The 26,439-nt window shown below is 51.5% G+C and overlaps 1 pseudogene; it reads left to right on the forward strand.

The window, feature by feature from the left end:
- LOC119103007 (potassium channel subfamily T member 2-like) overlaps positions 1-26,289 on the forward strand; it is a 29,161-nt pseudogene extending 2,872 nt beyond the window's left edge.
- The last annotated feature ends 150 nt before the right edge of the window (positions 26,290-26,439 follow it).

The raw sequence follows: 26,439 nt of genomic DNA on the forward strand, positions 1-26,439 counted from the left end.
TGCCTATCCGACCCGGCGTAGCCTGGCGTGACTCCTCTAACCCGGCGTGACCTGGCGTGACCTCTCCAACCCAGCGTGACCTGTTGTGACCCCTCTATCCCGGCGTGACCTGGCGTAGCCCTTTTGACTCAGCTTGACCCGGCAGCTCGCGGCGGCCGAGCATCCTGCCCGTGCCGGACCAGTTCACGTCGTCGACGCTGAACGTCAGCAGCAGCCGCGACAGCAGCGACGAGCGCAGCGAATCGGGACGAGCTCGACAACGTGCCCTGGCGGCCGCCCAGCGAGAAGATCGCGTCAGTATCTGGAGTACACACGCCGCGGGCATGGCTGCACGTCGGGCAGGCACGCGCCCGGCAGTAACGCGGCCTCACCGGCGAGGGATTACGCGACACGGTTTTCGAGATGGGAATCAGCCCAAGTTTATAAGGCGATATAGGACATTTAGAAAAATTATGCGGTGTGCATAGGGTAGTGTTTTGTGGACTTAAAATGCGGCTCCTTCATACAAAAGTTGCCGGTACACGATCTGAATGCTCAGAACATTTACAAGTGACTCTCGTTCCTAATGTTCCGCTAACGAGTCAAAAGCTGGTCGGCAAAGCTGCGGGCGCGCAGAGCAATGACCTGAGCTGGGCCGGCGTGCCCGGAGCGGCACAGTTACCTGCCCCGTGTGTACGCCGCCTTGCGGTCCATACGCGTCGGCCGCCACACGTGCTGTGCGAGGCGCGCTCGGCAAGCCAATCGCATTAGGCTGCCGGAAAGGATGGGGTCCGTAGACAAAGTGGATGCCTCGGGCTACTATTGCCTGTTGTAGGATGTTTTTGTGTCTATTACTTCTCTGTTTGGATCTGTTTCACTTACTACCTGTATTTGCTGGCTTTGTCCATGCGCAGAAACGCTTCCAGGGACTTGAGTGTACTGAAATACAAAGATTACCCTTCCGTCATAACTGCGCGGCTGTCGTCTGAAAGCGCCAAAGTGTATATATATATATATATATATATATATATGTGTGTGTGTGTGTGTGTGTGTGTGTGTGTGTGTGTGTGTGTGTGTGTGTGTGTGTGTGTGTGTGTGTGTGTGTGTGTGTGTGTGTGTGTGTGTGTGTGTGTGTGTGTGTGTGTGTGTGTGTGTGTGTGTGTGTGTGTGTGTGTGTGTGTGTGTGTGTGTGTGTGTGTGTGTGTGTGTGTGTGTGTGTGTGCTGTGTGTGTGCGTGTGTCTGTGATGCATGACTCGTGTTGGAGACCCAATTCTGTCCTTCAGCTCATCAAAGTCAGAACAGTCAGAGTTAGTGCACATGCTTGTGCTGTTTTCATACTGCGTGAAAAGCCAATTGTGTATGTCTAAAGCAAAAGCTTCCTTGTTTCTTGTCCTCTGCCCTTCGCCTGACATCAGTGTGATTTTCGTGCCACTGTCAAGCACAAAACTTCCCCCCTCCCCCTCCCCCCCCTCCCCGGACCGAGCGTCCTCATCAGTCGTGGCCGGGCACTGCTGGCAGGATCGTGAAAGGTTTCCCGCCGGTGACGCCGTACATCGGGGTCAGCCCCACACTCTGCTACCTGCTGAAGGAGAAAAAGCCGCTCTGCTGCCTCCAGCTCGCCCAGGTCAGTCGGTGGACTCGCTGACGATGCCTAGTGTTGGCGCGTTACTTTCAGGGGCGTTCCACCACCCGCAGAAGCCCGCGGGGTAAAACATCACCGACTGTAACTCGGAGCACAATTGGTGGATCGGATAAATTAAGACGGTAATCGATAGTTCTGGTCAATATGACCTAAAAATCGTCGAGTCGTCATTCGTCACACCACGAATCGCGCAAAATACGGCAACAAAGAAAACATTTTCAGGCATCGTATGTTAGGCAGAGATCGCTTTTCAAGTCTTCACTAATGAAGTCGTAGTGCGTTGATCCGACTTGACTTTTCACTTTTTTCTTAGAAGTGGCAAATTGATCACTGCTCATGCGGGGAAAATCCGGTGGAGATACCTGGAACGGTTATTATTAACAAAGGTTTTGGTGCGATCAATGCGCTCCGCACTGGCGGCGCGGGTTAATAGACCTGTGATAACTTAATATCAGCTAATCAAATAGTCGCCGCTCGTCTGTTCATCTGGCATCGGAGATATATCTCTCTCTAGAATATGCAGTGCATGTGACCCCTGCGACTGATGCTGCATTGTCTCGCAGCGGGAAGGGTACGCTGGGGTATTTTGAGACAAGTGAGCCTGCTCCGGCCATCTGGGAAACTGGCGCTGATAACAAATATTTTAAATGCATTTTGGATCCCTGGTCTGTTGAGCCAGTGTAGTGTGGTTTTTAAGCGTTTTTCTGGCCTAGGAAGGCGGAGAGAACGAGTATATCATTGTTCTGCCTCTTAAATATCATCTGTAACCTGATGCATTAACAAACTATGAAGTTATGTGCATTTGGCTGCACAAATGGTTCACGTCTGAAGTGGAGCGATGGACATAACATTCCATGTAATTTCTATCGTGATCTCCTATCCAAAGCTTATCTCCAGATGTCATGTATACGTGCTGCAAAGTTGTATTTGAAGTATTCCCAAGGCTGCAAACCATAAAATGGTTAATAGCCGTTTTCACGGAGGATTGCGGTGCTAAACTTTGACAAATTCTTTCAGTCAGTTTTTCATGTTCCTGAACGACAGAAATTTTTGGCGATTTTCGATCAGAAATATTTTCCAGAGATTAAAAAAACATGTTTGTAAGAGCAAACATATTGACAAAACCGTGATGTGTTGGCTATAAGCAAGGTAAAGCCCGTACTAGCAATTATGATGTATATGATATCTTCCTACCACACACTTTTGGGAGCATTTTGGAAAGATTCAGCGGTATGTCTGACACAGATGCGACAGGGTAAGGAAGTTTTGATAATTGCGCTCTATAGAGCCCCAGCCCCCTACTCTCGCCCTGCTCTGTCGTTTTTCGTTACGCGGACTGATAGGGGTAGGTCGGTGCGATCCCTGCCCTGCCGTTTCGAAAGTGAGGGAGGCAGCACCTCGCAGGGAATAACCGTGGCATTGTTTTGAAAGAGATTTTGCAATTGGTGAAAAGTTCGTTATTGCCAAGTCAGTAATTAACCCCACTAGGCGAGGTCGAAGTCAAAGTTTCCTGAAAATCGTACTTTCATGCCCATAGCAACACTTCGCTTAAACAGGCGTGCACGCTGTTTAATTCTGAGTACAACTGTATTTCGTGTTATGGGCGCTAACCGTATTTTTATGATGCAAGCCTCCGCTAATGAAACAGTGTTAGCCCAGCACGCGGTCCGCGGAGTCGTCGGCTGCCGCCCACTGCCCGCACCACGGCCGTGGATCGCCATAGTGTTTTAAAAGAATAGTACTTTTCAGAAATCAAAAACGCTAGACGCACGTCTTGTGTGTCGAAACACGTAAGTTTGAGGATGCCCCAAAGAATACTGGAAATTGTGGCGTTATTGTACGGCATGCTTGAAAGCTATCCTTAGAAAAACTAAGAGTGGTTGATGCGACTCGCTCACCCATTATGGTGGGAGTCAAAGGAGCTATGTATGCGGGGCCGTGTAAAACAGTATAAGAAACGAGCATCGACTTGCTCTACAAGTGATTGCGTCACCGCAGAAGGAGGAAACGAGGATGACGAGAACACGCTCTAGTTATTATCGGTTGCAGATAATTCTGTCTCTAGTTAATGTGTGCGCCCAAATAATCCGAATCATTAGTCTTAGAAGCTCCCGGGCCCTATTCTTGGGTATCTTGAGCGTGCGATGGTCATCGATCCCGGGCCAGAAGTCGAACCGTACGTCAGGCCGAAGTCTAGATACTGCTCCCTGTGGCTCTGAGTTAGATGGAGCTGGTGGAGCCCCACCACTTACACCAAAGTGGGTCTGCGGGCCTGAGCTGGGGCGCGCACCGCTCGTGACTAGGCTGATGAACCTCGCGGATAAATTGCCTCATTGTAGCGCAGAACAAGTGGCAACACGAACGTGATATCTATTTTGTCTATGCGTTGCGGTACAGTTGCAGATTGTTCGATTTTGTGAATAGTAAAACTGGCGCGGACATCTATGTCCGCAGCTCGATTTTTGCTATTATGTGGAACGTCCGGCTATTCTTTTGGGTCATCGCAAGGTGGTTGTTTTAATAATGGCGTTTGGTGTTTCACTAGACAGCTTAGACTGCGATGACACTTAAACACTGACCTATGTTAAGGAAGCAACGGCAACTTTGTAGCTCTGTTCTTACCCCTATTCCCATGCGGAAGTCGACTGGTCGCCGTTGGGTTTGCTCCACATAATCACTGAGTCGATCCAGGTAGAGCACTGAAATGCTGTCTCTTACCTACTCTCAGCTTCATAGAGACTGACAGGATTTTGTCATCAAGTATTACCCAGAGGCGGCACTAGTGTTTGACTCGTGGCAGACTGTGTTTAACAAGTCGCTGTCCTCAGAAGCATGCGTTGCCAGATGGCTTGCCCTCATGAACGCGGAAGCATTCTGGAGTTGAGTGTCCAAATCACTAAAATATGCCGTGGAAAAACGTTTGCAGTAGCTATGGAAATATTTTCGACGCCCGTGGCGGATATGGATGTATGGATATAGGCGGATGTGATGATGTGCCAAGGCGAGCGTAATGATGACTCGCGATGGGCCTCAGCCAGCTCGATATTGGTAACAAGGCAGTTACGAGAGTATGTCCGTAATAGCCTTATTTCTCGCAGAAAAGCCAGGATAATTAAGATATAGATTTGTTGTTTGATGTGGATTATGTTTGGTACAGTTATTATGTTTAAGATTATAATGTTTGATGTAACGCATCTATATTCTCCATTCTCTCTGGTTTTTCTCGAGGAATAAGGCTATTACTACCGTCTCTCTGTGTGCATATGCTCCTTGCAAATGCACTTAAAAAATTACCTAACGAAGTAGCCATGGCATTCCATCATAGCTCACGCATAAGCACTCCAGCGCTGTATGAGAACGGGTCTCTGACACCAGAGTCGTACATCCTGCATCGGTTGCCGATTTTCAGTACCATCGGATTCAGCTAAATGGATCGCGATGTGGTAAAGAGGGCCAAACGGCATCATCTACATCGTAGCGTTCTAACCAACATCCCGGTTTTTCTATCTCCCATTTGAAAGTTATTGCATTCGTTGTTGGCCCAGAAACAGCTCGCGTTGTGTTTGAAAGAGCTCCCTTCGTGCACTTGATTGTTACGACATTTAAATAAAGAGATGGGCTCATGATTGACCATCGGTCCATGGGCGTGAAACACTGCGTTAATGTTTTACCTCGTCTTTTCCTTTTGATTGTGTCCCCGACGTTTTAAGAGTCTCTTACGGACAAAAGCGTTTAACAAACGCTAAGTCTCTTTTTGTCAACTGTCAAAGCTAGTGCAATATATATAAACGTCTGAGAAAGCCGGAGTGTCGTGCACGGATTTTAGAGAAATTCATTGCATGATGACATGATTAAGAATACCACTTCTCGTTTCACAGTCCACACTCCGAATGTGTTGTAGTGCTGCACACGTGCAGCAACACCAGTCTTGTGATTTACCTAAATAGTTTGAAGAATTAAAGAGCATTATGGCCAAAAATATGAGACAGTATTATTGATGTGGGTGCGTGTTGGGGGGAAGGGGTAGTTTACCGCTCAGGAGACCCACTGTTACGTTTACAGGAGCTTCTGTAAGGAACGGACACTCATGACCACATTATACCGACCGACACTCAGACCTTTCATAACCGAACGCTCATTCCTCGAACTTTGAATGCAAAGCAAAATGGGCCAAGGAACTTTGTACGACAAATATTCGAGTGAGAGGAAAGTTAACCAAGCGGAAATTCCCATTTACTTCACATCTGCGGCCATTGTAGCCAAATTTGCATAGTTTGTGAAGCTGCGGCTTCCTGAACGCATCTATTTCTATTCCAGTCTACGCGGGTCGCCGACTTGTGTTGTTCTGTGCTAACAGCAAAACGAAGAGGTGTAGCTGCCTGAATATGTCACCACCTTTACATTAACACCTACTGTGGCTTGTATAAAAACATGTAGCTGAATCTCGCGTGAGGTGTTCAGAAGGCTTTGTACGGCTCGTAAGCAACAAACGACCACAGCATTAGGTGTACTCGGCATTTGTACTCGGTATTTAGCTGAGAAAAACGATGCCAGTGGTGAGCCAATTATGCGTTCCGCATGGGCTTGTGATGTGTTCTCCCGTCTTGTGGGGATCTTCTCAGCTGTGATGTGTTTCTCCCGTCTTGTGTGTGATGCGATGTGTGATGTGATCTGTGATGTGTTCTCCCGTCTTGTGCTGTACGTTATGCCGTAGGTTATGCCGTATGCTTCGTAACAAACTGCGGCTAGTGGCAGGCAGATTTTGCCGTGCACTATGGATCCTCTTGTTACGCGACATCATCGGACCAGAGTGCAGTAGTAAGTTCATGTAAGTGGAGCTAGGGATCTATTAATTCATTTAGACCCACTTCATCTCAACCGGGTCATTCGAAGGCACTGTTGGACACTTTTGGAGGACGCTAGTTTCCATGCAATCCTTATAATATGCCGGTCTGTTTTACATGTAGGAAGTAAGTCAGTTCTGTGGCCTTCCACGGCGATGCCACAGGTCACATGTGAGCTCTATAAGATGTATGATGTAGGTCTACAGACTGTATTACATCACACCATGAGCCAGGCGGCAATTCGACCTTGTGGCCCAACGTGACCTTTATTTATCTTAAGGTGATGAGAGCTGGAAAACAAATGTTGGTAGCTTACTTAATACATTTAAACGTTCATTACTTACAACTCTCAAATCCCCTGCTTCATAGCAAACAGGTTTTTTTGTCAGCACCGGTGAATTTTAAAAAAGGCATTTCACAAAGCAGCAGCAACAGCGACCCCTAGCTCAACAACAACAATGGGTCGTACGTGGGAATATGCCCCAGCGACTGCCGGTTCAAGATACATTGACAACACACACATCCATAGCACACATCCCCGTCCCACCAAGTCAGCACCTGCTCAGCGATCAGCCAGGTCCGAGCCTGACGATAAATCGGTAATTGGCCGACACATCCTTATTCCCGCTGTTTTCCTGAAACTTATCTTAGGCTCAATGTCTCAACAAGGCTTGGTGACTTGTCTCCAAAACATTGGTTTTCCTATGACGCTGGGACGCAATCTCCGACCACTTACCTCTGTCATGGTAGGCTGCATCGCAGAGCTGTGCACGCATACGGAACAGTCTAGCCATGCAGTAGTGTGTGTTTCTTGGGCACTAGCTTTCGCGTGGCGATAAAATGGGCAGCGATGGCCACTTGGCAATTGCTTATTGTCAGCCAAGGTAGTGCATCTGTATAACCTGTCAGATTTCTGGGGTGCTGCAGAACGGCACTGCGTATGTCACCTATTCCGCTTGTCCTGAGAACACCTTGCTACGCAGCCAGTGGCATGGGGCTGCCTGATGCGAGTAACTTGTGCTCTGTCAATCAGTTTTATGCGCACTTCTGTCCGAAGGTGAAGTAAGCCTATGACCTGAAGTATTTATGAGAAAACCTCTATCAGCGCATCTACAGGCTGGCCTCTTCTTAGACCAGGCCGTGCTGAGATGTGTATATTAACCACATAACGTGTAGTGTGTGTGTTGTGTGTGGTGTGTGTGTGTGTGTGTGTGTGTGTGTGTGTGTGTGTGTGTGTGTTTGTGTGTGTGTGTGTGTGGTGTGCGTGATTTGTACTTGCAAGTTTGTATGCGATATGAATAAGTTATGACGGGAAACGAGCCCGTTGACTTCCATGTGTTTTAATTATGATGGCGACTGAGATTTGATAACCAACGAACTTTATACGAAAAGCTATTGATCTAGATATGACGCGCATGTGAGTGTGTCTGCTGAGACGAACTCATCATCTTATGAGCTTAACTCGAAAGGACCGCCTTCAGGGCAGTGGGTTGTATAACGTTGTTTGTTCATAATGTATTGTCGATAGCCTATGAAATGTTGCGCATGGTTTGTCCCACCCTGATGACCGCCTGCATGTTGTGCCGCTGGAATAGGCGTCGTGAGCCGGATTAAGGGCTCACCGCCTGCACCTTCGGCTGAACTCTTTCCTCGCTGCCGATCCCAATCGGAGGCGTGCTTCTGACCCCAGTGTCCCCGCCTGTTGCCAGGTCTGCGAGCACTGCTCGTACCGCTCGGCCAAGGAGTACAGCTGGCAGAACAAGGCGGTCATCCTGGCGGCTGACTTTGCGTCCAACGGCATCTACAACTTCATCATTCCGCTGCGTGCCCACTTCAGGCCCAAGTCGTCGCTGAACCCCATCATTCTGCTGCTGGAGCGGCGGCCTGACCTGCCCTTCCTGGACGCCATCAGCTACTTCCCCCTGGTCTACTGGATGCTCGGCTCCATCGACTCGTGAGTGCGCGGATGCGGCCGGCTGGTCGGGGGTGGGAGGTGGGGGGCAGGTCAGCGACGCGCTGGACCGGACGGCACGAATGCTATTGCCTGGGGAGGGGGGGGGGGGGGCGATCTTGAGGCGGCAGTGTACAACTGCGCCACGTCCATGCGCTGCTTGGGCACCAGATTATTGTTGGTTCTTCGTGGATGGGGGTACCGTTCTACATAAGCCTGTTAACAGCCTAAAAAGAAAGAAAAGGGGGACGAAGGCGTGTGAGAAAAGCACAAGAATGAAGGAGGAGGAGGAGTGTGGGTGAAAGATCAGAAAGCGATATGATGAGTGGGGGGCGGGCCAGGCAGTGACTAGGCAGCGCCACAGCTAATTCCTTCGCTCAGCGAAATTACAGGATGCCATCAACAGCTCTCCACCTGCCCACTACATATTGCGCACCAGTGGAGCAGATGAAAAGCCCGGCACGTCACCGTTTCACAGGGGCCCGTCTCCACCCCCGGAGATTGTCCTGGTCACAGACGGCTTGGTCCCGGGAGGGTCCCGTGTATCGCCGAGCAATAAGAGGTGTGGCGCGACGTCTGACGCCGTTCGGGGCCGTTTGTCATCCGACTTGTTACGTTTGATCAGTCGCAGCAAGCCCGATTGGAGCCCGCTGCCGCCGTCCTCGGCACGGGGTCGTCTCCTTCGCAGCGGTGCGCGTCGAGCCATGCTGTCATGTCCGGGGGATGAGCTGCGTCTGGCTGACCTGCCGATAGAGCTCGGCCGACCTCCCCTCCCCCTTAGCAAGAGCACGAGGGTGCGCTAGGCGCGTTTGGCGCAGAGCCGGTTGCGCCTACCCTGCCCCACCGCCCGTGTGACGCGGAGAGGGGGAGGGGCGCCGCCGCTGCCGCCGCCGCCGTTGCCGGTCACTCCAAGTTAGCGGCCGCGCGCAGGCGGCTGATTGCGAAGGCAGGTAATGGCAGCGTCAGCGATGGCCGGCTTCGCCTGGCGCGATCGATAACGGCGATGCCCGGCAGCGAGCACAGGGAGGCACTGATCCGACGCCAAGGCCTTCTCTGAGCTGGCCGGGCAGCCTGGATTGCGCCCATCCGCCGGCGGAGCGCTCTCAGCGCCGCCGGCTGCAGCGATCAGACGCTAGAGTGGCCACCGGCTCTGGGCGGCAGATGGGCGCCGGCAACGCGATGATGAGCCCCAATTTTTGATCCGGAGGATTTTCTGCGGGTCCAAAGTTGAGGACTGAGCGGCGATGTGGCGAATAGTAACGCGTCACTGTAGCGCTAGATTGTGCGCTGGAATGTGCTGTAACGGTGCGGGATTTATGACAGTTATTATTCAGAACGTTTTCAATTTATCCAGTCATGATCTTGACGCAACGCCTACCATATTTTGACCGTCAGCCATTAAAATGCAATCGCTTTGCACACTGACAGGTGGAAGTTTATTGAAGAAGATTCGCCGGTGAAGGATTAATATTCAACGGCGAGCGTGTCGATGCCGGTGCCCTCCCTGCCTTCTCCCCTCCAGCTGCGACGCGTGAGAGCACTGGGTCATCTTTCAGACACCTACAGCGGTCATTGATCCCGCCGTCTCTCCGACAGCCTGGACGACCTGTGCCGAGCCGGTATCAACCTGGCCGAGAATGTGGTGGTGGTTAACAAGGAACAGAACAACTCGATCGAGGAGGACTCGCTCGCCGACTCCAACACCATCGTGGCCGTGCAGACCATGTTCAAGTAAGCGGAGTCGCGACCTCACTGACCCTATCCGACCGTGGGCCCCCAGTCGCGGGGCAGGCGGGTCCGGGCACCGATTCGCGGTGGCGCGGGGCTCGAACTCGGCCACGGACGGCGGTGTCGCATGGATGTCAGCCTCGCGCACCGACTCTGAGTCGCTCGACGGTTGATGCGTAATCGGGGTTTGCGTATCCGTGGGCGAATGCGCGTTTTTACCTGGGGATGGAGACTATTTTGAGCTTTTGATGAAGAATGCTCGTATTTTATCATATTCGGGCACAGGATATTATAACTCACATCTTAAAGCCGTAGGAAGCATTCCATCAGGCGTTAAAAGCGGCGCTTGCTTTGTTTCGCCGCAACGTTGCGCCCACTCACTGGGAGTGGTTGGAGAAAAGCGTCGCTGTTATTCGAGACGGCAACATCACGCGACCTGAGTCGTGAGCGCCATCAACCTGCCAACTGGCGCCGCCCAAACAGGGCACGGCGTGGTGGATGGCGGCGAATCTGTCCCGGCGCGGCCGGGTTGGCGCGCCCCTGCGGACCGATCGCTCGCGCGCCGCCCGCGCCGCCCGCGCCGCCGGCACTGACGACAACAGCCGTCCGCGATGAATAGCGCGTGGGCGGCCTGCCGAGCGGGGCGGGCTGGTGGCTTCTGAGCGCTGAACTGATTTTGGAATGGTACTGTGGCGTCACGGTGCGCAGTTCACGAATGTTGGTGGTGATGTGCGGTCTGACTGGAAAGCTTGAGCTTTTGCTTTTCCAGCGTTTTAATAAAATGTGATGGCCAGGGCTGAGTAATAAGAAAACGGTCAATGCAAATTGAAGGAACTAACAGACCACGGGTCTTTGACTCGATATCACCGATCTGTACTCGTGCCATGTGTCCTCAAAGCTGTGAAACGTGATCGTAGGCGTCCATCTGAGAAAGATGTGTTATTTGTTGTGATTGGCGAATTATGAATAAGATCAATAATTCACAATATCAATCATTGTCACACTGTACGGTTAGATTTCAGCGAAAGGTTTGCTATGAGTAGTAATATCAACAACATAACATAGTTGCCTCCTTTTCCGTCCATAGCCTTAAACGTCCATGGCTGGTTTGTTCCAGATTCTTCCCAAGCATCAAGATAATCACCGAGCTCAGTCAGTCGTCCAATATGAGGTTTATGCAGTTCAGAGCGCAAGATAGCTACGCTCTGCATTTGTCTAAAATAGAGAAGGTAAGTTTGCGATAAAAGTCCCCGATCAATCCTCAGATGTCGTCGATCCAACTGCGTTAATGCTCCAATGTGCACGCTTATACGTACCGGTTATTGAATCGTCACATGACCTGGAACTAGCACGCTTTGCAGGATTTGCATCCTCTTTGCATAATCAGATGCCGTCATAATTTGCGGAACAAATTTTCTGCATGATTGTACAACACTGGTAAAACACGATTCCACTCTTGTATTAATTTGCCTTCACCATCGGCGAACGGATGACTGCTCAAAGGTGTCAAGGAGTCACACCATGTCAAATATTGAAGTGCGGTGAATTTGGCCCACGCCGCTGTAACGCCATACACCAAAATGACTGGCATACGTCAACAGAGGCAATGACACTATTCAAGACCCGTGCCACGACACTGTCCTGGTCGAGTCTTCAATGTGGACCAACGTGTTGTTAGTAGACCATTCACAACAAGCCAGTTTCGTCACCGTGCATACATGCGATTATAGGTTTACGGTCATTGAAGGACGTAGGAGATCATAGGATGACATCTGGTGACTTCAAACAACCCTTCTGAAGTAAATGGCGGCGTGCCGTAACTCAAGCTAGCTGTTTTACTCTACCGCCATACGAAAAGCTCTATAGGTATACTGATGCAAGCACATGATTTGATGTAGTTTGACCTGGTATGACGGGTCAATCATTGAGCCCTCTCCCTTACAAGTAAACGCTAGATGGATGGCAAAAATAGTGCAGTACGACAATCTATCACAGCAACTAATGACAACATGGTTGTAGAAAACAAGCGGGGTGCTTCTGTTTTTATCTGGCTCATCTAGTAGATGCTCAACAGGGCATCTTTTCCTGCCGCACCGTATGCTGCTGGGGCGGCTAGCCAACCAGGTTGGTAGCGTGGCCATTTAACCAAGTCGTTGAATTGTGGGTTGTCCACGTTCATCTGTAAGCCCATGCTTTTTATGCTAGTGGAAAATTTCAAATATTTTTGACACCTGTTGTACATTTATGAATGTTACGCGTATGCCTAAATCATAGTGAAAAGCAGCCATTTCACGAAAACCGAACGCATGAAATGTTTCAATGCGAATATTATTTGTCAGGAATGTTAGGCAGTAGGGAGTTTCGTGCAATAACGACTTCTTCAAATATAATTTACCAAAAATAATTTGTCTGCAGCGATATATGCCCTGCGATGCATCATGAAAGGTTGGGATGATTTGTGTAGTGTAAGAACCCTGACATTCCGTTAAGATTTCAAACGGCAAGCTTCACAGTGGTGACAGAGACCTCACAGTTGTTTCACAAAGTCGTGGAAGTCGCTTGCCCTGCGCCTTCTGTAAAGAATTAAGCGTGAGGATTGTCCACCAACCTAAACTGGTGTTTCATGTGCCATCTATCAGACTTGCCAACTGTCCACGTGGTTCTAAAAGTATGTCGGCGTTTGGCACGTTGTGGTATGCTTTCGTATCATTGAAACGGCTGAAATGCTTGCATAAATCATCCAGATAGGCTGCAATTTTCCTGACTTGCCAAGGTTTCCCCCTGTTCAGATTGAAGGAATGGTTGGTAGTTACGGCGTTTCAAAAGTTTGGTCGTTAGGGGTTTTTAGACTGTTTTGCTCTGAAGTTGTTGAAGCGTTTTAGTTCCTTGCGAGACGGTTGATTGGCAGGCTCAACAGTTCGCATACCCGGTTGGCGTTATTGAGTTCGTTTTAGTATAATTGGTCATCTCAGTACCGATCGACAACGAACTGCCAGTCGAGCATCGAACATCCGTACACCATGATGGCTATGACGCAACCAGTAGTTAGGAACTCCTGATACTTAAAATGAGGTTTCTGTGGCTATGTGTGGCTAAATGTGTGGCTAAATAATGTGGCTAAAAATGAGGTTTCAGGTTCGTTATGGCTTGGTCTTCAACTTGCACGAACTTCGCGAACCGCCGTAGGGCACCGGTCGTGATGCACACTACTTCGAGTGCCTGCAAATAATGTTTTATTTGTTGGTAGTGGCATGATTCAACTTCATGGAACCGGTGTATCCAATTAATGCGGGTTGTGGAAATGCTTGGAAGGGGAGATCTGGCAAGATTTGGACTTCTGGATGAGTGTTTTAGCTAATTTTTGCCTTTGCAGCTGTGCTTTAACGTACAATAGCATAAACCAGTGCATAACTGTGTGTACTAAACGGCCGTAAGTGTTGTGTCTGTGTGAGTTTTATTACCGTAAGGAGCGATTCCTTTCGTTCTGAATAAGTGACGGTAGCCATTCGGACATCTGGGGCGCCTTGCAACGAAAGGCATGATCAAAGACGGGCGTATTATTATATCGATGATACAGGAGCCAAATCGAATGGAACCAATGTCTGTTCTTGAAACGCATGCTGATAGGCAATGTCAATGCAGTGGAATGTCCGTCTTTCATGTGAGACACATGACAGTAACTTTTTGACAGAAATAGTGGCAGGCATTGGTTCGCTGGCATAGCGTTCGCGCGTCAATTTACAAGTCAGCTGATTCACAAATACTTGGATGGATGTTGTTCACGGTTTAGTGCACTTCACGTCTGTGTAGTGTTCATGGCTTGCCTTCCTTAGCCACTTTATGGTGGAGTGTTGGTGCATTCATGATGTCAAAGTCGTTTAGTAACTTCAAGACAACACATGCACTTTCACTGTGCAGTTGGTTTAAGACCTTAATCTACTCTGGGCGCGGGAATCCTAATCTCATCGACTGACGCTTCTTCTTTTAAGATCCCCCTAGATCTTAGAATGGTGCATCTGCCAAATGGTGCTGGCCTCGTGCCACCGCGGTGTTCTTCACCATACTCTGCGCGCTGGCTCCGCTTGTGTCGTGCTACTTTTTCACCATTAGCATCTCTGTGCGATTCAGTAATATATAAAGAAATGCGCCAGATCTTACCATGGAGACTAGTTTTGTCAACATTGAAATGCTGCCGTGACATTACACCAGATAACATAGCTGCATGGAAAATGGCTCAAAAGCCGCGTTAAACGATTCTTTAAAATAATTTCGCTATAATAAACTGCATGAAGCTGTGGCGGGTGCTAGCAAGGACGTATCTCCAGCAACCATGGCGGCTGTGCCGGGCCGTTCAACTTTTTAAATGTTTAACACGCGTCCGGGTGGCCGGTTTAACACTCGTCCGGGTGGCCGGTTGAATACCTTTCGCTCGGGCGTGGGGGTCAAATTCCCCCCTGAGATCTCAGAAACAAAGAGAGCCTGAGACACCAAATTTACAGGGTGCACTGCCCTGTACGTGAACCACTTGTGTCAAAGCCTGGGGTCCGAGATTATGATCTTTGAGATAAATAGGGCCAAGCAAGGTAAAATTTCAGGTTGGTGCCCAAAGTGCCCCCAGATCTTCTCATTCAATCACATTGCACGTAGATACCTGCTCTAAGGAAAAGTTTATTTGCGCTTATTTCAGTTCAGTTACCTTGTTTAACCTTTGAAGGTGAAGGTGACGGAAATAATACAAAACTGCTTTGATTTCTGCATTCGAATAAGCGTCAAGGATTACGCTAGGTAGTATGTTCCTAAAAGCAAAATGCTGACCAGAGTATTTGAGATCAAGAACTTATTCTGACTTATTAACATGCGCTTCGGATGGGGTCAATTTAATCTCCTAAAGGTTTTCTGGAATGGTTTCCGAAGGTCGCGGTTTAGCTGCTCCAAATTTGGCATAGCTGTAGAAGATTGAACAGCGGGTAGTTTGCTATCAACAATTTAAATATGTTTGCGGTATGGGATAGTTGTATATGGCACTCATTTCGATTTTTTGATAATATAAATCACATTATGCATCTCCTACGGACTTCCTATATGTCGGGATAGGTCACTGACCTAAAATGACCCAGGCCAACGTTTTGCATTTTTAGGAGCATACTGCCTAGCGTGATCTTTGACACTTACTGAAATGCAAAACTCAAGAACAAGAAGTCCTGTATGGTTTTGGTCACCATGACCTCCGAAAGATCAAACAAGGTCGCTGGCCCTAAACGAACACCAATTACCTTTTGCTTAGAACAGGTATCTAGGTCCCGGGCACTTAAGAGACCAACCCGGAGATTTACCTTGTTTGACCTTATTCAACCCGAGATTAATGAACTAGGACCCTTCAACTTTGACTGAAGTGAGTTCAGATACAGGCCAATACACCCTATAAATTTTATGTCTCTAGCCCTCTTAGTTCATGAGAACTTAGAGGGTCAAACTGACCTCCCCACCCGAGCCAAGGGTATCCAACCAGCCGCCCGGACGCGCGTTAACCAAACCGCCCGCTTGATACAGTTTGAAAACGGTGCTGTAAATGCATTTGATTTATTTGGTAACTGAATGACCGTGTTGTAACAATCATGCATATTTTTTCTTTGAATTAATTCCCTCACTGTTGCTTCGCAATGCCAGAGTTTGGCGCCCGCGCAAGACTGCATTTGGAAGCAGGAGTGCTGTAGCAACGCCAGCGATATGGATGTATGGCAACCAAAACGTATGTCCAGTGCCGTTGTCACCAGCGCTCGATTACCTCGATACGCTACGTACATTGGCTATGGTTGTGTGGATTCCTCTTCTACTTGTGTGCATCATTGCAATCGGATTGCTTACGTCATCAACAATCAACTGTATAATATATTTTGCTCTATGCAAAATTGCTTTGGCATTTCTCCTGGAGCGACGTTTTTCTTCCGTGCTGACTTGGACGGCGGGACCAGAGCTGTCCCCCTCCGGCATCTGCCGAGCGTGACGTCTGAACCATCGGGCCTCGGCACGCGACAGCGGCGGGCGCGTGTCGCCACCGGCGCGCGGCCCCTCACCGGTGCGCCCGCGCTGACCTTGACCGACGCACACTCTCCCGTAGGCGACAATGGTGGACCACACCGGCAACACGACCCTGCTCGAGGACAGATCGCTTCCGTGCTGGACGTTTGCCGATGATGTAACTAACCGTAGCAGCTGAGACAGCCTCGCCTAGCGCTCGACGCCTGACACCCAGCCAGTGTTATAGTCGCACATCGACGCCGTTGTGTACGCACGATAGACATAGCTAGAGGCTAGAGCCGCCGCCAGGCGCATAACTAGAGGCTAGAGTCGTCTCCATGCGCATGGCTAGCGGCTAGAGCCTATGGCAGGTGGGTGTCTTGTGGTCGTGTGTGGTCTGGACAAGGCGATGTGACACTGCGGTCTGGCTCGGCGCCGAGTGATTGAGGCAGGGTGGACTTAAAACAAAGCGCAGAAGGGAGCCACAGCACCCGGGTCATTGACACGAGAGCAGAGTCACATCGCCTATGTTCCCGCCGACTTGGATAGAGTAGAGTGTTGTGAGATCCACGTCTGAAGAGATACGAAGGATTTCTTCGCACATAAATATCTTGTCGAATTAACGAGAACGCTGAGAGCACCGATAACAAATGTCCATTGGTCCCTCTAAACCAAACGACATAAGCTGAATGATTATTTTGTAAGCCTCTGTCCCATCTCCCGTCCTTATTGTTAGAAACGTGCGTGAGCGCAAGACATGTGTGTCCGTTTGTGTTTGTGTGCACGGGCAGGTGAACAATGTACTAAATAGCCAGAACTTCAAGCCAGGTGCGACACCCTTGTAATGAAGTGGTGACCTTAAGGACCGGAGGCAGGGGCGACTGGAGACTGACTGGAGACTGACTGGAGACTGACTGGAGACTGACTGGAGACTGACTGGAGACTGACTGGAGACTGGGTCTACCGTAACGCCGTCCCGTGACCGGGTGGCACGCGGGCGAATGATAACGTCTGCATGGAACAGATATCACTGGGTGCGTGCTATAACGGCCGTTTTCCTAGCTGACCGCCGTGAGAAATGCGTAGGAGAAACAATGAAGCTGATGCACACTGGACCTGAGATGGAGGCTGCATAAGCTCCTTAGCGAAGGCCTTGTTCACCGTGGTAGCTTCCCAAAACGCATTCCTTCTTGCTGCCATGTACGTGGCCGTTGTCGCCAACAATGCGTATCTCGAGCTCTATGGTGCTAGTAGGTCCTTTGAACATCTAAGATTACTGGAGGGAGGTAACACAATAATCATACGACCTGATAATTGGGAACTGCATAGGTGGAATCTGCGTGCAGAATCAGACGGTCATTTGTCATGCAAATAGACATGGGCTGGTGGAGGTCTCGACTTTTCACTGAAGTCCTCGGGAGTGGAAGCAAAGTGATTGCACTTGATGTGCGCTTGACATTCAGTTTCGCGGCGCTTCCTGCAGTCCCACAACATGATCATCCCGTGTCACAACACGCGTTGTGCCGCGGCTCTTGCTCGGCGTGGGGCTGGCCGTGATCACGGCCGTGATCACGGAGACATCACGAGTTGTACAGTGGTCAGCTTAGGTGGCGACTGTGGCTGGTGTGATAGGTGTGATAGGTGTGATAGTTGTGACTCATGAGGAGCATACGGTGAGGGATGGAGGGTCTGTTCTGGTTCGGCTGGTCATGGGGCACATACGGTGAGGGATGGAGGGTCCGTTCGGGTTCGGCTGGTCATGAGGTACATACGGTGAGGAATGGAGGGTCTGTTCCGGTTCGGCTGGTCATGAGGTACATACGCGGATGGATGAGGGGCCTTTTTGGATTCGGCAGGGCATGTCTTATGTAGTTGATTACTGTGTTGACCACCAGGCCCATTTAAGCTCATTAGACCGTGGAAGCTCCACATCCTGAGCGGAGTCGCGTCGCGTCGGCGCTGACAAATACAGAACGGCTCTTTGTGGCATTCGTATAACGCTCTAGGGGGACTGCACATTATCGATGGACTGAGCGACGTGGACCGCATTGTCCTGGTGTGTCACCTTCACGCTTCTCTTGGTCCCCCTGCTGTGCCGTCATGTCGTGCTTCACTCGTCCGACACTCCTCGTTGCTTAAGCACATGAACGTGCTGTCGTGATGTTGCGTCTTCGCAGCGATGACTCGGGTCATCGATGTCGTCACGTCCTCATCACTAGAAGTTTGACTTGAGGTGTTAGTTGTTGCAAGCTTGCACCGTCCTTTATATCGTCGTTATGATGTATGAAAAATGCGATTACGCTGTGCTCCTCACCATACAGTGTGTATATTCACCGGATTACCTCGACCATAAAGCCACCGTAACCAGGACCGCAACATTCGTCTGCAAAATTGCCTCCTGGTGACGGACGTTCGCGTGTGAACGGGCTTGGAGTGTTGTGTTGGAGTTTAAGGCTATTTGGGGTTTGGACAGGACACGCATGTCTTGCAAATGCTTCGGGAAACAACAGCTTGCATTACCTTTGTGAGATATCCCACTTGCTGAGTCCCACGACTGGGCAAGATCCCTCAATTCTGTGGAACGACAAACGCCACCACATTGGTCATTGCCTGCTCGCGTTGGGGGTTAGATGGAACAGCTTTCATGCAACATTACATATTGAATTGTGATTGAACCAGAGTAGTTAAGAAATAACGCGGAGTGGTCACAGCCACTCCGTAAGTAACCATCCGAAGTCAGTAAGTCCCAAATAACTCTGTGACTGCTGGCGCTAAAACTAAACTAGCGCGCGGTGCAACACTCACTGGCGGAGACGGGAACAACAATCAACAAATTGTTCAGAATCGGAAGACGCCAAACACCTCAAGGGGATGTGCTAGATTGCATTCCTCCTATAGCTGTCATAATTATAGCAATTCGAACTAATAAGTATCTGCTTTGCCCGCTCCCCTGGTTTGGAACTCTCGGTTGGCCGGACTTACTCACGGATGATTATGATGCAATAATGATGAGGAAGCTGTAGTGGGCCGCACTCCCATAGTTACGCGTTGTTGACTCTCTTAGTCATTGATCACCAGCAGTGACCAAATATTGTGTTTTTATAAGCCGAAATGCTCTTTAACGCCGATCGTTTCTGCCTCATCCCCTATGTTATGTCACCCGCTTTCCTCTTTCCTTTCGCACCCCGCCAGATTCGTTCCGCACGTCCTTGTGCGCCACAGAGTTGAGCTTGCGCGCACCCTTCAGACAATGTAACGCACTTTCCCGATACATTCCTGATGGGGTGTTCCGCGCCGCAGTCGTAGATTAAGCCCCCCACCCCTCTCTTTCCTCCCCCCCCCCCCCACAGTTGAACCCTTCACCCCTCTCCTTCCTCTATCTCACAGCCAAACCCCTCACCCCTCTCTTTCCTCTCCCTCACATTTAAACCTCCCACCCCTCTCTTGCCTCTCCCTCACAGCTCAACCCCTCACCCCTCTCTTTCCTCTCCCTCACAGTCTTTCATGCTGCTACCCTGTGTATAATGCATGGAAACCAGCCCAGCCCCGCAGATCGGTCTGGCCGTATTGCGTTGGCTGTTCAGTAGTCGGGTCCTGACGCGGTGCTCTCTCCCGTTTGTCCCGACACTGCCCATTGCCCTGGGACCGTGTGGCCCGGCGCTCCGCTCTGTCCCGTGCTTCGCACCCCTGCCCGTTTCTGGTGCCCTTTAGCATGGTCCGCCTCAGCCGGGCTTCTCTGCCGGCGGGCTCCGGTCCTGCACACGCCCGGTGCATGAAACGACTCACCTGCGCGTATTTGCTCGCCAACTTCTGGTGCCCTCCGGCATGATCATCCTGTCCGTATGCTCGAGCCCTCCCACATTTGATGCACGGCGTGACTTCCTTGCCGACCCTGTTCCGACCCTGCTCGCGCTTAGTGCCCTGTGACATAACCCCTTTACCCGTGTGCTCCGCCCTGCTCATGCCTGGTGGCCTGTGATATGACCTCCTTGCCGTGTGCTCCGCCCCTGCTCATGCCTGGTGGCCTGTGATATGACCCCCTTGCCCGTGTGCTCCGCCCCTGCTTGCACCTGGTGGCCTGTAATATGACTTGCCCCCTCTGCTCATGCGTCCAAGCCCTGCCACGCCTGGTGCGCGCGCTGAGTTAGGCTGATGCGCCTCCTCTCTGCCCGGCAGCGCCCCAGCTCTGACGACGGCGAATGGGTGTTTCAGCGCGAGAAGGACCACGGCTCGCACATCTCCTGCATGTTCCGGCTACCATTCGCCGCCGGCTCCGTCTTCTCGGCCTCCATGCTGGACACGCTGCTGTACCAGGCCTTCGTCAAGGACTACCTCATCATCTTCGTGCGGCTGTTGCTGGGCATTGACCAGGCGCCGGGGTCGGGTTTCCTCACGTCGGTGAGAGTCGCTCACGCCAGTCACACGCGTTTCGCGTGTGCAGGCGCCATCCCTGGTGTCAGATGCACGCGCAAACGGTGCCGGAAAGGAATTGTGGGTGCGCAGGAAAGAGAGCAGTGTCGGCGTTGCGTTCTCTCGTGCGAGTGTTTCTGTGCTTGTTTGGTTCTGTGACGGATGGTGAAATGGTTGATTTGTGCCCGCCAGATGCGTATACTGCCCGGAGACATGTGGATCCGGACGTATGGTCGGCTGTACCAGAAGCTCTGCTCCACCACGTGCGAGATCCCCATTGGGATCTACCGCACCATGGACACGTCGGAGAGCGCTTCGGACATCGTAAGTTAGAGCACGTGGAGGAGCTGTTAAGTGAGGTAGCGGTTTCTCCCATGTAGGTTTTACTGTGTCGCGCAGGGAGCGGGCCTCCTAAAGCGCAAGGGAGAATGATTGACAACGCCGAGATTAGAACCCGCGTGGCCCCTAGTCTAACGCGTACATTTGGAATACAACGAAAGAGTCGCCAAGATTACAAATTAAATTGCGTTCCTGCTCTTCGTCTATCTTACTACGCACTAGTTGACCCAACTTTGTTGAAATATCGTATTTCTAGTGGACCCATTAGGTGAATCGTGCAGCTATCGTGTTCAATTGAATATTGCAGCTATCGTGTGCATCACCTAACGCGTATAACGTGTGTACGGGGCTTCAGTGCGGGCAGCAGGACGACCCCAAGGCCAATCACTCCCAGCTGATCGAACGAGCCGAGATCTCCCAGCTGGTGCGCAGTCGGATGCAAAGCCTCGGTGAGTAGGAGATAGCCGACACGTGTGATAAACCCCACCCCACATTTGATGTTTAAATACATGCGCTCCGAATTTCGGTTGGAGCCTGGTGGGAAGCGACGGTGTGGTGAGCCTGAAGCTGCTGGACGAATCATCTTTCAAGAAGCAGTGACGATTAACGCTGTAGCAATGCCAACGAACGCTGTTATGTCCACTGCCACGTCTGCCTACCGTGTTCCCTGTCTGTTCAGAGCACCAGCCTTGTGCTCCGTATCCGGATAAGCAGGTCTGCCGCTGAACGTGCCCCCGCACCGCCCTCTCCCCACGTCCCTGGCCAACCCTGTACACCGCCCTCTCCCCATGTCCCTAGCCAACCATGTACACTGCCCTCTCCTCGCGTCCCTGGCCAACCCTGTGCACCGCCCTCTCCCCACGTCCCTGACCGACCCTGCACACCGCCCTCTCCCCATGTCCCTAGCCAACCCTGTACACCGCCATCTCCCCGTGTCCCTGACCCACCCTGCACACCGCCCTCTCCCCATGTCCCTGACCAACCCTGTACACCGCCCTCTCCCCATGTCCCTAGCCAACCCTGTGCACCGCCCTCTCCCCGTGTCCCTGACCGACCCTGCAGTGGGTCTGCCGCTGAACGTGTCCGCGCACCGCCCTCTCCCCATGTCCCTGGCCAACACTGTACACCTCCCTCTCCTCGCGTCCCTGGCCAACCCTGTACACCGCCCTTTCCTCGTGTCCCTGACTGACCCTGTACACCGCCCTTTCCCCGTGTGCCTGACCGACCCTGTGCTGCGGCCCCTGGTGGCACAGTGCTCTCCCCGTGTCTCTGACTGGCCACGTCCTGCGGCTCCCCGTTCACAGAGGGCTCTCCCAGTGAACCCGACAGATCATGTACTGAGACCCCCTCCCCCCCCCCCCTGTGACACAGGTTTGCCGGTGGAGGACTATGACGACGTGTCCGAGAAACGGGGCAGCATCAGCTACGTCATCATCAACCCCAGCTGTGACCTGAAGCTGGAGCAGGGCGACATCGTGTACGTCACCGTTGCGAGTTGACCCGTGATTGGTCGGGGTCGTGGGATGTTGTCAGCTGGCCCATGTCATGCGTGTTTACGTTTGTGTTTGTGTGTGCTCGTGTCGTGTGCACGAAGTACACATGAGTGGCCTTGCGTCGGGGTAGCCGAGGCTAGATTCTGTGACGCCTGCGTCAGTTTTGGGGCTGGGGTCCCGAAGTTGCTCCCGGCACTAATCGGCACATTTCGTCATTCGCGCATTACCGGATAGCCTTCGTTGATCCACTTTCTGTTTCCAAATTCAAGGGATCGATGGTGTCAGTTCATATACTGTCGAAAGTCGTGTGTTAGTTGTTCACAAACTTTTTCGGTGATAACCATATTGTTATTGGGCCTCAGTTCAGTTGAGTTTGAAATAATCCGACCGGGTGGTAACAGTTTGTTCTTCGTTTGAAGGAAAAAACGTTTTGCCCGCGAAACGTTTGTGTGTGTGTTGACACTGACTGTTGATTGAGCAACGCACATCGATTAATCGGGAAAGCGGAACTTAGGTCGGTGTGGCCGACGCTAGATTGAGGTCCAACCGTTCCATAGGCCACTGTACGACGGTCTATGGAACTACGTTATCATGTTTGTGCTAAACAACTGACCTGACCGCTATATGAAATAGTCTATCTATGGGAAGTAGCTGTAAAATGACAATGCCAGGCATCGGAGATATTTTCAAGTTGTTTAACTGCGCCATTTACTGTGTCAGGGTTAGATCATTTGAATCGCTCAAGGTCAAGGTCAAGGGTGCTCGCATAACATGATCTGCCGCCGGGGCGAGATGATGCCAAGAACTCAAAGAACTTATGCACGGTCTCGTAACAATAGCCCGTCTTACCTCATTTACCAGGTCATCTGTGATATTCGTATTGAATCTGTACGCGGCTATCTGATTAGGTAGAAAACATCATACCTGTGTAATTGCAACTCCATATTGAGTGAGCAAGGTAACGAACATGATCTGGGATGATCTGATAAAGAACCAGAGGAGCGAGCTGTTCTTAGGAACCCTAGGATGAATGCATTTCTTGATCATCGCGATGAGGTCGGGACCGGCAATGGAACCGACCGAGCGCGCGAGTGACAAAGGCCTCCTTCTGTCGCCCGCTTCGTGAGTCCACATTTTTAAATGCGATCGCAACCCAACTACGCAATGTATCATTTGAGTGACTACTCGTTGCAAAGCCTCGAATCTTCAAAAGCATTGGATCTTTGTTACCTGGAGCCGGCTTTGTTCGCTCGGTTGCCGGCGGGCCGGCGCCGCTCGCCTCCGCAGGCCCGCTAAATCACGGTGAAGCACAGCCCTGCACACCTCGCCGGCGGCATGGCGGGAATATTAAAGTGCCCTGTCAATTACTGTTCAATATCTGCTTCTTCGGCGTGGGCAGAGTCGGGGCCGGCAATGTCTCTTCTCCGCTAGTCCCAGCATTTCGACAAAATACGACTCCATTTGAGCAAGACGTGAGCCTCAGGCCGCCGACGCTGAACTAGTGGCACGGCTATTCAGGTAGTCAGCTTTGATCCCGGGCGACTGAGATAACGACTGAATGTCGCTGTCCCTAACTAAGGAAAGTAGAGACATAGAATTTCCGAAAGCGTCTGAAAAGGCAGGCTTTGGCTCATTCAAATTAAGATAAGGAAGCACGTGATGCATTTGTTGATGAAGTAGAGACAGAGGAAATATGGCAAAGTTGAGATGAGAAGCAAGTGTGCTAAGTGCTCACAGGCATCTTCATTTCTTGCTATTGCACCGCTTCTACCGGTGCGTACATGTGGCTGTATCATACTCCTGTTTGTGGCTGTTGGCGAGCTGCGGATGGCGCATTTGTGGTCGATCGTCGCTGGTGCCCCGATCGAGCGCGCTGGCCGCCGCTCAGGCCGTCAGCCCCCTGCCTCACGCCGCAGCTACCTGATCCGCCCGAGCCCGTTCTCGGCCCAGAAGACGTTCGAACGCCACAACAGCCGGCGCAAGTCCAACATATCCATGTGCGACCCGCGCCGTCGGGGAAGCGCCTGCTCGCGCAACACGGTCGGCAAGAGCAACTCGCTGAACCTGCCCGACAGCCCGCACCAGAAACCCGCCGTACCAGCGCGCGCGCTCCAGCTCGCTGCGCGTCGACGACATCCTGATGAAGGTGTGGTGCGATATGCTGGCGTTGTGTGGTGTTAGGCAAACAGGGGCGGTGTGAGCTCCGATCCGCCCTTTAACGGACGGATCGGTTTGTGGCTCGCGGTGCTCTGTCCCAGTGTCGGCTGGTTCGCTGTTGCCTTAATCACTATGGGCTGCAAGTCGGGTGGACTCTCCTTTTGCTCGCATGATTTAGTGTGTTTTCTCTTCACGATTTGTTTTCCTGTTCTGGTCGCATGCGCATCCAACATCTGTTGTCAATGTACGAGTGCGGGGTCTCTGCCCGTCTCATCAGACTCAATGCTGGCTTCACGCTTCAGTTCCTGGGAATAAGTAATGCGCTCGTAGCGTCTACTATTACCGAAGATATGGAATGTGCGCTTCCAGTAAAACGTTCATTATGCTCCCATGTAGTGCGGCACATATACGTGTATTCATTTTCGGAGCCCACCTCTGAACCAGCACCGATAATTTAAGTTCATATTCAAATTTAAAATGCAGTTTTCAAAATCTGCTATTTTAGCTGGCTGCTTGGTTGTATGAAACATGTGAGACATGGTCAAAGTGGAGACGTTTTCTTTATTCAGGGAGTGTCACCTTGCCATCTGCATGATAAGCAATGTCGCAATCACAAACAAGCAACTACTTCTCACTTTTGCGAATGTAAGTTTCGCTCATTTTCTGTCTGTTCCATCACTGCGATGCTATCATTTTCTTTTACTTACGGCACGTCTTGTTTCAGCCTTCAGGAGAGTTCGTGCTTGAAGTAACTGAGTACAATATTTAATCCCTAACTGCTAGATTGTGGCCACGCCTGGCGCTTTTGGGCGTGAACACCTTTAAGCACCATAACACTCTTTCCGGCTGACTTCCCCGCACTTCCCACCCGCTTAGGATCCTCGCCCCCTCGTGACTTGCAACGGCACGTACAATTAATACGGGTCTTATATCCCGTTGTGGATCAGCGTCTGTAAATCACTCATAGAGCTGCGGTGCCGGAAGTGCCTAATGCATGAGCAGTTTAAACATTCCCAGCTGATGCAATATCGAAGCAATAAAGCACGAGCCCCGGATCACTCCGCTAATGCAAATAATGAGACTGATCCCGACTGGCAGCTCATTACCGCTAATTGATTGTCGACTGAACATTTTTGTTGATTGAAGCGCATAGCTCCAAGCGTGTCTCTCCACAAAAACCAGCTCCTCGCATCCTGCAGAACAGCCCATCTACTAATAACCAGGAGGAAGTATACCGGTCTGGTCCGCGCGATGTCACTGTCCTTTCCCGATACAGAGCAAGATAAATAGAACGAGTGAGAGTTCAGGGCTGACCCGGAGCTGGTCTCCCGCCTGTGCCTGTCGCCGGGCCCAGGGAGTCCGTGCCCATCCCACGGCCCAGCCACAGCCCGAGTCCGTGTCGTGGCACCCACCCTACCGTGCAGCGGCTGCTGGCCTGGCCGGCACTTTGCTTAGTCGCCGCCCCCGGCCGCCTCTGCGCGCAGCGTTCCAACTCGCTCCGACTCGGCCTGTACGAGAACACGCGCAAGATCGCCAGCCTGGAGGAGCTGGGCGGGCTGGGCGCCAGCCTGCCGATGAACCCGGCGCTGCGTGACCGCAACGCCCGGCTGCCGCTGACCGACAGCATCGGCCTCAAGGTCACGCCGCCCGACGAGCAGCAGGCGGCCGGCGTCGGCTCCGGCTCCGAGTCGTCCATCCCCAGTATTCACCTCGAGGTTTGTTATTGACCCTGTAAGTGGGAGGCGACGGCGCGCGTAGCTGTCTGTTCGCCTCTGGCACCGCCCGCGCCGACCGCATGCAGGCCACCTCACCGTCTTCGCCACCGCGTCTGCACCGCTTCGGTACCGAGTCCGGACCGCGCCTACACCGCTTCGGTA

Source organism: Pollicipes pollicipes, unplaced genomic scaffold (assembly GCF_011947565.3).
Source record: "Pollicipes pollicipes isolate AB1234 unplaced genomic scaffold, Ppol_2.1 Scaffold_5724;HRSCAF=6776_pilon_pilon_pilon, whole genome shotgun sequence".
NCBI lineage: Eukaryota > Metazoa > Arthropoda > Thecostraca > Pollicipedomorpha > Pollicipedidae > Pollicipes > Pollicipes pollicipes.